The sequence below is a fragment of the Periplaneta americana genome, chromosome 15 (assembly GCF_040183065.1).
Source record: "Periplaneta americana isolate PAMFEO1 chromosome 15, P.americana_PAMFEO1_priV1, whole genome shotgun sequence".
In the NCBI taxonomy this organism is placed as follows: Eukaryota; Metazoa; Arthropoda; class Insecta; order Blattodea; family Blattidae; genus Periplaneta; species Periplaneta americana.
Window position 1 is genome coordinate 163,301,560 of NC_091131.1, and position 12,854 is coordinate 163,314,413.

A 12,854-nucleotide genomic window follows, 5' to 3' on the forward strand; every position below is an offset into this window, starting at 1 on the left:
TTATGAAGCCTTCCCTAGTACAGCGACAGATGAGAATACATTTGTATCAAACCTTAGCTATGCAGATCTGTACTATGTTATGGAAGTGAAGCATGGACAATGAGAAGTGCTGATATCAGCAGAATAAGTGCCTGTGAAATGAAATTTATGGGAACAACACTAGGATATACTTACTTGGACTGCAAAATAAATGAGGATATCATGCAAGAACTTCAGTTAGAACCAGTGTCACAGTTTATAAACAAGTACCAGCTGCAGTGGAAAAACCATGTCCAAAAATGAATTATAATAGACTTCCAAAAGCCATGTTCAATACTGTTTCCAAGGGAATAGGTCTTTGAGCGTCCAAAAAAAAAAAAAAAGATAGACTGAGAATGACTCACTGAGACTGGAAAAACAGGCCTTGGATGATGATGATGATGATAAAAGTTTGTTGCTATATAATAGTTAACTCTCTTAAAGGATTATAAATATTGTTAATGAGGGCTGAGATTTGGTACTAAACATTACTTACTTACTTACAAATGGCTTTTAAGGAACCCGAAGGTTCATTGCCGCCCTCACATAAGCCCGAAGTAAATCCCGAAAAGACAAAATATATGATTATGTCTCGTGACGGGAATATTGTACGAAATGGAAATATAAATATTGGAGATTTATCCTTCGAAGAGGTGGAAAAATTCAAATATCTTGGTGCAACAGTAACAAATATAAATGACACTCGGGAGGAAATTAAACGCAGAATAAATATGGGAAATGCGTGTTATTATTCGGTTGAGAAGCTTTTATCATCCAGTCTGCTGTCCAAAAATCTGAAAGTTAGAATTTATAAAACAGTTATATTACCGGTTCTTCTATATGGCTGTGAAACTTGGACTCTCACTCTGAGAGAGGAACATAGGTTAAGGGTGTTTGAGAATAAGGTGCTTAGGAAAATATTTGGGGCTAAGCGGGATGAAGTTACAGGAGAATGGAGAAAGTTACACAACACAGAACTGCACGCATTGTATTCTTCACCTGACATAATTAGGAACTTGAAATCCAGACGTTTGAGATGGGCAGGGCATGTAGCACGTATGGGCGAATCCAGAAATGCATATAGAGTGTTAGTTGGGAGACCGGAGGGAAAAAGACCTTTAGGGAGGCCGAGACGTAGATGGGAGGATAATATTGGTACTAAACATTACATATAAAATTAGGAATTAATAAATAAGTCTGAAGGAAGCCTGTGTGAACTCAGTACCAATAACAATAACTGTATAAAACCAGAAGTAGCAATATTTAGTCATTAGTTTATATATTTTTTCTCAAGTATTCGTCCACCTTATCAAAGCTATGTACCTAGTGTTGTAGTGAATTTTGAAAGAAAAGTTTTGATTTCTGGACGTGAATGCTGGCTGCAAGGAAATTAAAAATTTTGCAACACAAATGAAAGTAGATGACTCATAAAGTTACGTAATGTACTTGGAGAAAGTAACAAATGGCATTTTTATTTCGAGTGTCATATGACCAGTAGTCAGAATTTCTCTTGAATAAATCTTTGTAGTTACATAGCGACATCCTGGGAACACTCGAGAATAATCTTGGAGGGAACTGTCAAAATTCTATGTTCTCAGAACAAACGTTAACAGGAGTCGCGAGATTTAATTTTGAAAAAGGTCATTAATTATTTCTGCTAAATAAAAATAGTGTTTATTAGATATTGATGCACTCAAGAAATTATATTGTATTTAATCCTGGAATTGATATAACTGTAGTAGCAAGATATTGTGCTGTGGTGTTATGATAATTTAGAAATGAGCGAATTTTGCGAGCTGATTAGAAATGTGGCTGACATGGTTTTTATAATTAAAAAAAGAGTTGATAGTTACACCAAGGAATTTGGGTGGTTTTAAATTCCAATAATATGGCGTCCTTTTCTCTTGTAGACTTGTAGAGATGCACGGCCGATCAGGAATTGGTCAATTCGTAACTTCACCATTCTCGAGAAAAAGTTTAGCCATCTCTGAGCAGTTGACGAAGGGACTCCAATCACTCTAGCTGCCCTAAATGCATAATAACCTACGTAAAACGGGGCAATTATTTGTTGATGGTCATGTCACCACATAAATCTAGCTTTGTGAGAGATATTATGGGAAACTTGTAATTTAGAAAATGAAGATTTACGAAGACTTGAATCTTGAACTAGTACTGTACTATTGACTCATTTTGTACACACGTGTCATAATGATCTTCACTACTAAGATTGTTAGTACCAGGTCAGCATAATACTTGTTTTTTTGTACATGTTTGCTTCGATTTATTTTGTATTTATCAATTTTATTATTATTTCATTTTTTCAGAGACTGATGTATTCAGAATCAACCCTTCATTCGATTTTATAACATATTTCAGACTCTTAAGGCTGGTTCAGAATAAGCCGGAAATGAGAATCGGAACGAAAACGAAAACGGTAAAATTGTTAAAATGTGTACATTTAAATGTGAGCATTCACATTTAATGAAGAGCTTGCCAGAGCCCCGGATCGGGAACGGAGAGTTGGCCAAGTTTCAACTTTGGCATTCACATTTCCGATCACAGCCCACTAGATTCATTCTATTGCCATCTAAAAGCTATTTTGTCGTCGTATATTTTGTAGCAAGAAGACCGTGACATAACTTATGCATTATTTTGTTCTGTGCTGTGCATCATGGAGCAAGTTTTATTTGATGAGATCCTAATATTGAGTGTTGAGGAAAATCCTCACATTTACAATAAGCGGCGCGCCTCGTATAAAGATGAGAAAATGAAGGAGAATACGTGGCTTTCAATAGCTGCATCTTTGAACACCGATCGGAAGGAAATCATACTTTATTACTGTATTGGTTGTATTACACACTGCATATTCATGCTTCAATTCAGTAACTACTGTTGTGTTCATTTTTGTTCTATTACAAATGTTTCTTCTCTAATTATTTTACGTTATGGTAGACTTAAAATAGGTTGTGATAATAAAGATGCATGGGCATATTTATAGTACCGTACCTAATGAAATGTTTCAGTTGAAATTTCGAAGTTGGTTAACCTGTGTTTATGTTAGCTGCCTTGTACTCATGAGAGAACGACATTGGTCAATTATACACAAATAACATCAGAATGCGTAATATCGACTTTACATATCGTTATTGACATGCATATCGATCTGCATAGTCGTCTACGTTCTCGGTTTATTGTGAATAAAAAATTTTCATATTCACGTCCTCTGCTTCTCGTTTTCATTCTGGTTCTCGTTCCCGGTTTATTGTGAACCAGCCTTTAAACGAAATACAGCAAATTTAATGGTTTACTTATGTGTCACCTGGTGAACTGGGGCTTTGACGAGACGAGCATGTGCAATATTATTTATCTGGAACTTACAGCTTGTCAGCGGCCCATTCTTTTTGCCGCAAAGAGTACAAGTAAGCCCTAGTAGTGAACTTAATGTCTGTGTATTTCAGTTGCTGAGTTTGTGATGTATAATGATAGTCTTGATCTGTGTTCCTTATGGGATAATATATCATTCGTCTCTGCTATCTTTTAATTTTTCATTGTCACCTATTACTGTGTAACACAAGGAAGTAAAAAAGAGCATTGAAACCTCTCACATTAAGATGTGAAAATAGGCACTACTCTTTCTTCATAATTTTACTGATAACACTGTATTTTACTTTTGTTTATATTCAGTGGCGGCTCGTGGATATTGAATCCAGAGGGGCTGCATACAAAAATATGTTATAAACCATGCAACTTACCTTATTTAAAGATTAGTTCCATGTGCTGAATCACCTTCTTATTAAAGTTCGATGTGTCGTTAATGATGAAATCGTTTTTGATGAATGTGCAGTTTTTACCACATTCAGTAAAAATATTTCTAAACTCTGTCTCTCCCCTTTATTAAAACCTGATCAGAAGGTCATGATTATGAATCAATATCTCTGGCCCATTCTTACTTATCCCTTACAGTGTGCTCCACTCTACCAAATCAAAACCAAATTTCTTAATGATTTAGATAAAGTGACCAGAGGAGCATGCAAAGAGCTTATTGGTCTTCCTCATGACTGCCCTGACGGAATGCTCTATTCCCCTAAAAAATATCGTGGTCTTTCGTTAATGAAAGCATCTTGGGAAGCTTATGTACAACATATAAATATCTGTAATACTCTTCTTCGTGTTGATGACTGCCATCTCCACAATGTTAGGGACCTTGTAAGCGAAAAAGTTTCTGCTCTGTCAAAATTGAATATCACAACTATTGATGCTATCAACTGGTCAGGTCGTAAAATTCGTGAACACTTAAGAAATGACGCATTCCAAACTTGGACAAACCATATCTTGCGTGGTAAAGGGGTTATTGTTTATAGTGATCTCACCAAGGCTAACTCATGGGTAAGCAATCGAAAGGGCCTATCTTCCTGAGAATGGACCAATGCTTTAAAAATGTCAAGCAATATTTCGGCGGTTCGCGCAATACCGGGCAGAACTCTAAGCACAACCCGCTGCCGTCATCCAGACTGTAGCGAGCTTGAAACACTTGGACACGTGCTTGGACAATGCCCCAAAGGCGAGCTGCTGATCAATGCTAGACATCATCGTGTACGACATGCTTTGGCGATATCGTTAAAAACTTTAAATTGGGAGATTCATGAGGAAGTACATTGTGTATCATCAGATGGTTCTTTCAGACGGGCAGACATTATTGCTATTAACGGACGTTTAAAACGGGCTCTTGTTCTTGACCCTACTATCCGTTTCGAAAGAAACCTAAATCAGGCCACCGAAGTTGATATTGAGAAGAAGTCTATATATGAACCTTGTCTGCCGTATCTTTCTCAAAAGTACAACGTCCCTCTTAAACAATGGTCTGTCATTGGTTTGCTAGAGGTTCTATTTCCAAATTCACATGGAATTATCTTAAGGAACTTCACATTCCTTTTGATTATGTAATGTCTATTCTTATAAGTATTATCAAGGATTCTCTTCAAATATTACATCATCATCTCTATTTCAATTAATCCACTTATATTTGCCTTAAACAATTAACTTTCTTTGTTCTTTAATGTATCCATCACATTATATTGTACATGTTTATTGTATTCAGGACCCTTGTGGTCACTCAAACTCTTTGAGCTGATGTCTATAATTTAGAATTTATATATATTTCAATGGACAACATAGCTAATGCAGTCAGTCTCTCTTCTGTCATCATATTTCTAAGATAGGATTTTACTCTTTTCAAACATGAAAAGTAACGTTCTGGTTTGGAAGTTGTCATTGATATGGTGATAACTATGCGTAGTAGATTCACAACTTCTGAAAATGAGGCCTGCAAGTTCTTAGATAGAAGAAACTACAAGAGCTTGACTGCGTCACTGATATTTCTGAATTCTTGTCTCTGATACAACACAGTGAGTTCCACTTTCAGTTTGTCTTTATTGAACATTGGAAAAAGCTTCACACATATATTTAGGTCATTTTCAGGAAATAAGCTTCTGTTGCATTCAAATTTTTCTTGACACAGAAGAGAAGATACTATCAGATGATCTATGAACTGGAATCGGGTGTTAGCTTGTGTAATAATGAGGTCACACACTTCCTTGGCTGCCGCAACCCTTGTCTGAATCCCTTCGACCTTACGACGCTTTTTAGGGTTTTCATTTTCACAGTTCTCGCTGCTCAACTGAGCACTGTTCCGTATTGTCTGTATGGCATTAACAAAGCTTCAACCTCAGAAACATCTAACTGGCGATGTTGTAGTTGGTTGTATAATATATCTAGGCTACATGAGGCATCAATAAATGAAAAAAACTGAGCCAGAAATTGAATTTAGGATCTTCAAGAGTATGCACCAGGATGCTTGCCTCATTTATTGTGGTGTTGTTAGATGTTTCGGTTTCCATTATGGTTTCAAAACATTCTAGCAATGGCTCCTTCTCATGAACAACATTTACTGTTCTTATTTTAAAATTCCGTCTTGTTGCCCCAGCTGATGGAATTCTCTTTGAAACACATGAATTTAATACAGACTGCCTATGTTGAGATCGAGAGAAGAAAGCAGGGATACTGGATAAATTAGCAAAAAATATGCGAGCCTTTGTATTTTGTTTAGCGGCTCTTTCCTTTATGAGATTCAACTGATGGGCATAACAATGCACAAAATATGCATATTTGTAACAATCTCTAACTTTCGCTTGTACCCCATTTAATGTACCATTCATCACAGCTGCTCCATTGTAGCTCTGTCCAATAAGCTTATCTTTCTTTTGTTCTAACTGTGAAAGTATGTGCTTCGACATTGCATTTGCATCTTATCCGCTTGGGTTAAAGAAACCCCAGAACCTCTCCACGGCTTTTCCTTCTCTGTTACAATACCGAACTACAATCACAAGCTGAAATTTTTCAGATATATCTGTGGTCTCATCAGCAAGAACAGAGACAAATTCGGCTTCCTCAATCTCTGCTAAAAGTTTCTCTCTGAATACGTCCAATATACATTCCAGTAGCTCATTTTGAATACTTTTTGATAGGCCTTTAAATGGCGAAGAACTCTCCAAATGGGACTTGAACATCGAATCTATTTCACTTGTATATTTCACCATATTGAGGAATATTCCTTGATTGTCAGACCCTATCTTTTCATTATGCCCTTGTAATGCTAACTCGTTAGTTCCACAAAACTTTATATAATCAATAATTCTAGACAACACTTCTCTCCTTTTTCTGACGCTATTGTTATGATGTTCGATAGCTTGTTTGTGAGCTGAACTTAAACTCTCCTGAATATTCTCTTTTCCCAACACAGCCAAGTTCAGGGTGTTATTTATATGTTTCACCGAATTTGCATGTTTATTAATCTTTTCATTTAGTTTCCTAAGATCGGTTATGTCTTTCTGAGTCCAGCTAGAATCGCCACCAAACAAAAGACATGGAAAACAGAATAGCGCATTTTTAATATCGCAGCTTGTCAACCACACAAACTTCTTATACACATCACAATTAAACTTTCTCGTATATTCTTCTTGTCAGCTTGTCGAACACTGTTCTATATCTAGCACAGGTGTAGATCTTCCACGACACTTAATTTCACATTTCTCCTGAATTGTTAAGGTACTGAACTGAATAGACTGTAAATATTGTACAGAATTAAACATTGTTGCACTTGTTATGCTCACAACATTAAAGAAAATGTATTTAAAACTGTGCGCACGTGTTAAAAGTGAAAACTAAATAGAAACTCTCGATATTCGCACATCCCCTACAAGTATATACATGCAACTGACAAACTGACACTGTAAATTTTGCAGTGCCTGTGACTGAATTCATGGGAAGTGGAAGCCGGGGGAGGGGTGCAAAGCTTCCCGAGATTTCAGACTGGTAGCTCCAGGGGAGCAAGTGGCTTCACCCATAGTCCTCGTCTCTGGCTTCGGTCTGGCAGCACCAGGGGAGGAAGTGACTTCACTAATGATTGTATTCATGTCGATGAAAGCGAAATTTGAAAAAATTCAAGCAGCAAAATAGACTGTATAATAAATGTACTTTTTATTTTTATTTTTTTATTTTATTGGGTTATTTTACGACGCTGTATCAACATCTAGGTTATTTAGCGTCTGAATGATATGAAGGTGATAATGCCGGTGAAATGAGTCCGGGGTCCAGCACCGAAAGTTACCCAGCATTTGCTCGTATTGGGTTGAGGGAAAACCCCGGAAAAAACCTCAACCAAGTAACTTGCCCCGACCGGGATTCGAACCTGGGCCACCTGGTTTCGCGGCCAGACACGCTGACTGTTACTCCACAGGTGTGGACAATATAAATGTATTTCACAACATAAAACAGGAAGCCACAAATGTCTGGGGGTGCTGCAATTCCGCACCCCCTCTTCAAAAGCCACCCTTGTACTACTTGAAGTTTTTTTTTCAGAAAATAGAATAGAATTTTGGTCAATTTTATAATAGTGGACATTTCAAGTTTCATATTGGAGCCACATACAGTCAGATAAAATATGAAATACGGTGTAAACTATGAAAAATTATTTTAGGAGTCCCATCCTAAGATAATTTTCCATAGCTTACTCCACCATTTGACTTCATCATACTTAAAGTTTGCATGTATTAATGACAGGCTCAGTTGACATAGCACTTAATAGCTCTTTGTAAGATAGTGATAAATGAAGTACCTAAGCTTTTCAGTGCTTCATTGATCTTTCGCTATTGTTATTTCTGCAATAAATAATATCTTCAGACCCAGCAGGAAACTTAATTACCTTGCACAGGTTTGTCCTATGTTATCTTATTGTTATCTCAGATCTTGATCTTAGTCAGCATACTCTGCTTGAGATGCGTAAAGAAAACTCATAATTGGGTGTAGCTATAGGAGTAAGGTAGTTGTTGATGCATCTGTAGCCACAGTACTAGTGTGCTGGCATTCCATCCATGTGGCCTGGTTTCGATCCCTAGTCAGGTCTGGGTGGAATTTGTGGTGGACAAAACATGTTGTAGGAGTATTTTTTTGCAATTCATTTTGATTTATTTTCAGAAAAGTCTATGATATATAATACGAAATATTTATTTTCAGTCGACTTCGCTTTCTATATATGTGAGGTGCGAGTCTTTACATTACACGATTTTAATATTGTATGAATGTTTTCATTGGTTTCATACCAACATCATCAGATACAACATTTTATACAGCAATATCATCTCTAATAAGTACATATGTCTCTACAACCAAAATACAATATAACATGATAAAAACAACATAATTTAGGACATCAATATATCTCTTTTCTTGTGTGACTACACCCTACTGTCAATTAATTAAAAAGTGCACATGTGATTACAATACATGTACATATATAAAATTGCAGGTCTCCACTGATAAAATAATAAAAAAATAAAATCTATATACTATATTATGTGAAGAGTTGCATTGCAATCTTTGATCTATACTATCTGATTTGTTCACCGTCCAAAGATGTATATACGTAATAATGTATAAATTGAGGTTATGCCTTGAGATCTATGTTGTGGATGTCATTTGTAACAGATGATGTTTCAATATTAGGTTGTCTTTTGATGTTGATTGGCGCCATATGCTTGAACGTGCATTATGACCCGTGATACTCTTCAATATGGTTAATTTACGGACGATGTCAAAATACTGTAGTTGTTTTGGAATGTTATAGTAAGGTGAATGTCAGCATTCAAATTTAGATGGTTAATTTACGGACGATGTCCCTCTGCACAACCAACATCGCACGAATACACACGCTCATATACAACTAAATTTGAATGCTGACATTCACCTTGCTATAACATTCCACAACAACTTCAGTATTTGGACATCGTCCGTAAATTAACCATCTAAATTTGAATGCTGACATTCACCTTACTATAACATTCCACAATCCCTAGAAAGTTAATTGCCTTAACCAAGATGACCTTAATGAATATACAAAATAAAGTTAAAATACAGAATAAATTATCAGAAAAGTTCATAACTCATAATGGAATTAGACAGGGTGACTCCTTATCAACACTCTTATTTAATATTGGTCTAGAGCGAGTTATTAGAAAGATTGCCATTAATCCAGGGGGAACCATATTTAATAGAATGTTTCAATACTTTGCTTTTGCTGATGATGTAGCTGTATTTGCACGGAATGTGTCATCCTTAGATGATGTCTTCAGACAGATACATAATGAGACAAATGCTTCAAATTTAAATATTAACAGAACAAAGACAAAGTATATGAATAACATAACCACGAGAGACAATACTGTAAAAACTGTTGTCTTAAATGAGATTACTTTTGAGAAAGTGTCAAGGTTCCGATATCTCGGCTCGATAGTCACCGAGGATAACAACATATTAACTGAGATCAAGGATAAACTAGCCATTGGTAATCGACGCCTCAGAGCATTAGATAAAATTATAAGAACCAGATATATCTAAAAAAAAATGAAGGTGAGGATTTATAAAACAATTATTAAACCTACGGTGACTTTTGGAAGCGAAACCTGGACTCTACCTGAACGAGCAATAACCATCTTAAATACGTGGGAAAGGAAAATTTTAAGAAAAATTTATGGCCCTATTTATGATAAGGGAGAGTGGAGAATTAGGACCAATTCTGAACTACAAAAACTATATAAAGAACCAAGTATTGTCACTGATATAAAAATTAGCCAGCTGGAGTGGCTGGGCCACATTATCAGAATGGACAATAATAATATTCCTAAAAGATTACTAGATGCCACGCTAAGTGGTAAAAGAAGAGCAGGAAGACCTAAACTACGATGGTTGGATGATGTTCAGGATGATCTAGTTAAAGCAGGAATTAAGAGATGGAGACGGAGAGCCCTAGAGAGGGAAGATTGGACGGCAATTCTTAAGGAGGTCAAGGCTAAACTAAAAGGGCTGTATGACCACAGATGATGATGATGATGATGATAACATTCCACAACAACTACAGTATTTGGACATCATCCGTAAATTAACCATATTGAAGAGTATCACCGGTCATAATGCACGTTCAAGCATATGGCGCCAATCAGCATCAAAAGACAACCTAATATTGAAACATATCATCTTTTACAAATGACATCCACAACATAGGTCTCAAGGCATAACCTCAATTTATACATTATGACGTATATACATCTTTGGACGGTGAAAAGGCATGTAGTAATGAGAAAACAAGAACATGGGCACAAACAAATCAGCTAGTACAGATCGAAGATTGTAATGCAACTCTTCACATAATATAGTATATAGATTTTATTTTTTTATTATTTTATCAGTGAAGACCTGCAATTTTATATATGTACATGTATTGTAATCACATGTGCACTTTTTAATCAATTGACAGTAGGGTGTAGTCACACAAGAAAAGAGATATGTTGATGTCCTAAATTATGTTGTTTTTATCATGTTATATTGTATTTTGGTTGTAGAGACATATGTACTTACTAGAGATGATATTGCTGTATAAAATGTTGTATCTGATGATGTTGGTATGAAACCGACGAAAACATTCATACAATATTAAAATTATGTAATGTAAGGACTCGCACCTCACATATATAGAAAGTAAAGTCATTGACTGATAATAAATATTTCTTATTATATGTTGTAGGAGATTTTTCCCTCTATCATTCCACCAACATTCTCCACTTTCCCCTCATTTCATCTATCATCTGTAATAGTAAAAATAGGCTGGGGTGATGTCTGGGAGTGATATGGGTTTTCAATGCTGATGTAGGTTCTAACAGCTTGGAGTTCCGGGTTCAGGTTCCGACTCGTCAGTAGATGATAAGACCTTACCTGCAGGGCTAAGGAAAGATGGTCCACCTGTCAGCATCGGATTAACGAATTCGTCAGACATAGATAATCATCGCATGTAGGGCATACAAAGGCCTACACGGACTAAGTGCAAGGATCTATCCATAATATTGCCCTCGTGAAATCAGTGAAGGTAGTGATCACACTGTGTCTGCATTTATTGATACACTGGAGACTCATTGAATGAGCATGCTCTGCTGAGCGTGTGGTCATACTGCACACAGTGTAGACCAAGATCTCTCACCAGTATTTAATGACACTTCATGTAGGGTGCATTGAAATGCTTGAGCAACTGTTATACAGTAGAACCCTGCTAATCCGAAATTCCAGATAATTCGAAGAAAGATAGAGGGAGAGAGAAGAGTAGGAGAAAAAAACTTGATCAGTATAATGCTACAGTATTTAGAAACTCAAAAATTACAATATACAGTAAACCTACTTCATTAATAGTAAATGAATTAATTCTTGTTTCCTGTACTATTATGATAATCTGTCAGCTTTTTCTGACGAAGAGCAGATAATCTTGATGAAGCTGCAGTGTCTCATAAACCTTGAAACTGAACAAAGCGGTGGATAGTAAAGAATAGGCAGGGAATAAGGTGTTATGTCCCCACTTGTATTCCTGTCCCCTGCTTAATCCGAAATTTAGATAATCTGAACAGGCCCCAGTCCCAATTAGTTTGGACTAGCAAAGTTATATCGCAGCAAGAAAGTTGTCTATTGAAATACTGAAAATATTATTACTAGAGGATGATAGAACACAGTTTTTAAAAATATATATGTACGCGCGCGCACGCACGCACACACACACAGAGTCAAAAGTTTTCGATCATCTATCACAACTGTGGATTTGTGGTTAAAACAGGGATTTCGTTTTGAATATTCTATTATATCATAGAGCTAGAGAGAGAAAATATTTATTTTGTTGGTCTACCTAGTTTTTACGATATGTTTGTACATTGAAATAAAGTATATATTTATTTTCATAGCTGATCGAAAATTTTTGACCGGTAGTGTACATACATACATACATACATACATACATACATACATACATACATACATACATACATACATACATACATACAGTCCATACCTGTGAAGTAACAGTTAGCTTGTCTGGCTGTGAAACCAGGTGGCCTGGGTTCGATTTCCGGTCAGGTCAAGTTACCTGGTTGAGATTTTTTCTGGAGTTTTCCCTCAGTCCAATATGAGCAAATGCTGGGTAACTTTCGGTGCTGGACCCCGGACTTATTTCATTGGCATTATCACCTTGATCTCATTCAGATGCTAAATAACCTAAGATGTTGATAAAGCATCGTAAAATAACGTACTGAAAAAAATATACATACATACATACATACATACATACAATGTCCTTTGTCTCGTGATGAGGAGCATAGGGCCACAACAAAAGAGCGCCATTTTGACCTGTTTGCGGCCAGGGCCTTCACTTCTCTCCAGCTCTTCCCTAGATTTTGGTCTGTATTTTTACT

At 36.3% G+C, this 12,854-nt stretch overlaps 1 protein-coding gene across 1 annotated transcript in view; it reads left to right on the forward strand.

Annotated features, from left to right (window-relative positions):
• LOC138715490 (uncharacterized) overlaps window positions 1-12,854 on the forward strand; it is a 108,275-nt gene that overhangs the window by 6,495 nt on the left and 88,926 nt on the right. The gene's annotated exons all lie outside the window — the stretch shown is intronic.